This window comes from Phasianus colchicus, unplaced genomic scaffold (genome assembly GCF_987193195.1).
Source record: "Phasianus colchicus unplaced genomic scaffold, bPhaCol1.hap1.1 HAP1_SCAFFOLD_108, whole genome shotgun sequence".
Taxonomy (NCBI): Eukaryota; Metazoa; Chordata; class Aves; order Galliformes; family Phasianidae; genus Phasianus; species Phasianus colchicus.
The window spans coordinates 50,792-55,000 of NW_028325278.1; positions in this window are offsets into that span (position 1 = coordinate 50,792).

Genomic DNA, 4,209 nt, shown 5'->3' on the forward strand with positions numbered 1-4,209 from the left:
TGGGGTCGCTGAGGCGCCGTTCCGGCACCGGCGGACGAGTCTACCCGGCTCCGCGCGGCTGCCTGGCGCGGCTCAACCGGCCTGGGGTCGCTGCGGCGCCGGCCCGGCAGCGGCGGCCACGTCTAGCCGGCTCCGCGAGGCTGCATGGCGCGGCGTAGCCGGCCTGGGGTCGCTGCGGCGCCGTTCCGGCATCGGCGGCCACGTCTACCCGGCTCCGCGCGGCTGCATGGCGCGGCTCAACCGGCCTGGGGTCGCTGCGGCGCCGTTCCGGCATCGGCGGCCACGTCTACCCGGCTCCGCGAGGCTGCCTGGCGCGGCTCAACCGGCCTGGGGTCGCTGCGGCGCCGTTCCGGCATCGGCGGCCACGTCTACCGGGCTCCGCGCTGCTGCCTGGCGCGGCGCAGCCGCCCAGGGGTCGCTGCGGCGGCGGCCCGGCAGCAGCGGCCACGTCTACCCGGCTCCGCGCGGTTTCCTTGGTCTCCCGCAGCGGGCAGAGGTCGCTGCGGAGCCGGCCCGGCAGCGGCGGCCACGTCTACCCGGCTCCGCGAGGCTGCATGGCGAGGCGTGGCCGGCCTGGGGTCGCTGCGGCGCCGGCCCGGCAGAGGCGGCCACGTCTACCCGGCTCCGCACTGCTGCCTGGCGCGGCGCAGCCGCCCAGGGGTCGCTGCGGCGCCGTTCCGGCATCGGCGGCCACGTCTACCCGGCTCCGGGAGGCTGCCTGGCCTCCCGCAGACGGCCTGGGGTCGCAGCGGCGGCCCGGTAGTCGCGGCCACGTCAGCCCGACTCCGCGCGGCTGCCTTGTGCGGCGCAGCCGGCCCGGCTTCGCCGCGGAGCCGTCCCGGCAGCGGCGGCCACGTCTACCCGGCTCCGCGAAGCTTCATTGCGCGACTGCAGCCGTCCTGGGGTCGCTGCGGCGCAGTTCCGGCATCGGCGGACGAGTCTAACCCGGCTCCGCGCGGCTGCATGGCGCGGCTCAACCGGCCTGGGGTCGCTGCGGCGCCGGCCCGGCAGCGGCGGCCACGTCTACCCGGCTCCGCGAGGCTGCATGGCGCGGCGTAGCCGGCCTGGGGTCGCTGCGGCGCCGTTCCGGCATCGGCGGCCACGTCTACCCGGCTCCGCGCGGCTGCCTGGCGCGGCGCAGCCGCCCAGGGGTCGCTGCGGCGCCGTTCCGGCAGCGGCGGCCACGTCTACCCGGCTCCGCGAGGCTGCCTGGCCTCACGCAGACGGCCTGGGGTCGCTGCGGCGGCGGCCCGGCGGCGGCGGCCACGTCAGCCCGACTCCGCGAAGCTGCATGGCGCGACTGCAGCCGTCCTGGGGTCGCTGAGGCGCCGTTCCGGCACCGGCGGACGAGTCTACCCGGCTCCGCGCGGCTGCCTGGCGCGGCTCAACCGGCCTGGGGTCGCTGCGGCGCCGGCCCGGCAGCGGCGGCCACGTCTAGCCGGCTCCGCGAGGCTGCATGGCGCGGCGTAGCCGGCCTGGGGTCGCTGCGGCGCCGTTCCGGCATCGGCGGCCACGTCTACCCGGCTCCGCGCGGCTGCATGGCGCGGCTCAACCGGCCTGGGGTCGCTGCGGCGCCGTTCCGGCATCGGCGGCCACGTCTACCCGGCTCCGCGAGGCTGCCTGGCGCGGCTCAACCGGCCTGGGGTCGCTGCGGCGCCGTTCCGGCATCGGCGGCCACGTCTACCGGGCTCCGCGCTGCTGCCTGGCGCGGCGCAGCCGCCCAGGGGTCGCTGCGGCGGCGGCCCGGCAGCAGCGGCCACGTCTACCCGGCTCCGCGCGGTTTCCTTGGTCTCCCGCAGCGGGCAGAGGTCGCTGCGGAGCCGGCCCGGCAGCGACGGCCACGTCTACCCGGCTCCGCGAGGCTGCATGGCGAGGCGTGGCCGGCCTGGGGTCGCTGCGGCGCCGGCCCGGCAGAGGCGGCCACGTCTACCCGGCTCCGCGCGGCTGCCTGGTCTCCCGCAGCGGTCCAGAGGTCGCTACGGAGCCGTCCCGGCAGAGGCGGCCACGTCTACCCGGCTCCGCGCGGCTGCCTGGCGCGGCGCAGCCGCCCAGGTGTCGCTGCGGCGCCGCCCCGGCAGCGGTGGCCACGTCTACCCGGCTCCGCGAGGCTGCATGGCGAGGCGTGGCCGGCCTGGGGTCGCTGCGGCGCCGGCCCGGCAGAGGCGGCCACGTCTACCCGGCTCCGCGCGGCTGCCTGGTCTCCCGCAGCGGGCCAGAGGTCGCTACGGAGCCGTCCCGGCAGCGGCGGCCACGTCTACCCGGCTCCGGGAGGCTGCCTGGCCTCCCGCAGACGGCCTGGGGTCGCTGCGGCGCCGGCCCGGCAGCCGCGGCCACGTCAGCCCGACTCCGCGCGGCTGCCTTGTGCGGCGCAGCGGGCCCGGCGTCGCTGCGGAGCCGTCCCGGCATCGGCGGCCACGTCTACCCGGCTCCGCGAAGCTGCATTTCGCGACTGCAGCCGTCCTGGGGTCGCTGGGGCGCAGTTCCGGCATCGGCGGACAAGTCTACCCGGCTCCGCGCGGCTGCATGGCGCGGCTCAACCGGCCTGGGGTCGCTGCGGCGCCGTTCCGGCATCGGCGGCCACGTCTACCCGGCTCCGCGCGGCTGCATGGCGCGGCTCAACCGGCCTGGGGTCGCTGCGGCGCCGTTCCGGCATCGGCGGCCACGTCTACCCGGCTCCGCGAGGCTGCCTGGCGCGGCTCAACCGGCCTGGGGTCGCTGCGGCGCCGTTCCGGCATCGGCGGCCACGTCTACCGGGCTCCGCGCTGCTGCCTGGCGCGGCGCAGCCGCCCAGGGGTCGCTGCGGCGGCGGCCCGGCAGCAGCGGCCACGTCTACCCGGCTCCGCGCGGTTTCCTTGGTCTCCCGCAGCGGGCAGAGGTCGCTGCGGAGCCGGCCCGGCAGCGGCGGCCACGTCTACCCGGCTCCGCGAGGCTGCATGGCGAGGCGTGGCCGGCCTGGGGTCGCTGCGGCGCCGGCCCGGCAGAGGCGGCCACGTCTACCCGGCTCCGCGCGGCTGCCTGGTCTCCCGCAGCGGTCCAGAGGTCGCTACGGAGCCGTCCCGGCAGAGGCGGCCACGTCTACCCGGCTCCGCGCGGCTGCCTGGCGCGGCGCAGCCGCCCAGGTGTCGCTGCGGCGCCGCCCCGGCAGCGGTGGCCACGTCTACCCGGCTCCGCGAGGCTGCATGGCGAGGCGTGGCCGGCCTGGGGTCGCTGCGGCGCCGGCCCGGCAGAGGCGGCCACGTCTACCCGGCTCCGCGCGGCTGCCTGGTCTCCCGCAGCGGGCCAGAGGTCGCTACGGAGCCGTCCCGGCAGCGGCGGCCACGTCTACCCGGCTCCGGGAGGCTGCCTGGCCTCCCGCAGACGGCCTGGGGTCGCTGCGGCGCCGGCCCGGCAGCCGCGGCCACGTCAGCCCGACTCCGCGCGGCTGCCTTGTGCGGCGCAGCGGGCCCGGCGTCGCTGCGGAGCCGTCCCGGCAGCGGCGGCCACGTCTACCCGGCTCCGCGAAGCTGCATTTCGCGACTGCAGCCGTCCTGGGGTCGCTGGGGCGCAGTTCCGGCATCGGCGGACAAGTCTACCCGGCTCCGCGCGGCTGCATGGCGCGGCTCAACCGGCCTGGGGTCGCTGCGGCGGCGGCCCGGCAGCCGCGGCCACGTCTACCCGGCTCCGCGAGGCTGCATGGCGCGGCGTAGCCGGCCTGGGGTCGCTGCGGCGCCGTTCCGGCATCGGCGGCCACGTCTACCCGGCTCCGCGCGGCTGCATGGCGCGGCTCAACCGGCCTGGGGTCGCTGCGGCGCCGTTCCGGCAGCGGCGGCCACGTCTACCCGGCTCCGCCCGTCTGCCAGGCGCGGCGCATCCGCCCAGGGGTCGCTGCGGCGCCGTTCCGGCAGCGGCGGCCACGTCTACCCGGCTCCGGCGGCTGTTGGCGTCTTTTGTGTGTGGGGGGGGGCGCTGCTGCTACGGTGCGGCCAGAGGCGTCGCTCTAATTCTCTGCCTCCAGTTATGTCGAGGTAAAGGTCGGCTGCATTCGGAGCCTTTGCCGGTAGTCGGCGTCGTCGTCCGTGGAGCTTTCTTTTCGGATGCCTTTACTTTTCGTCGGTAGGAGAGAGTGCGGACTCTGCTCCGGAGATCGGTGGTGAGCGGGCGCTCGCGAGCTGGGTTGACCGGCCGGCCAGATGGGTTTCGGCGGCGGTCGGCGGTGGCGGCGGCTCTCTG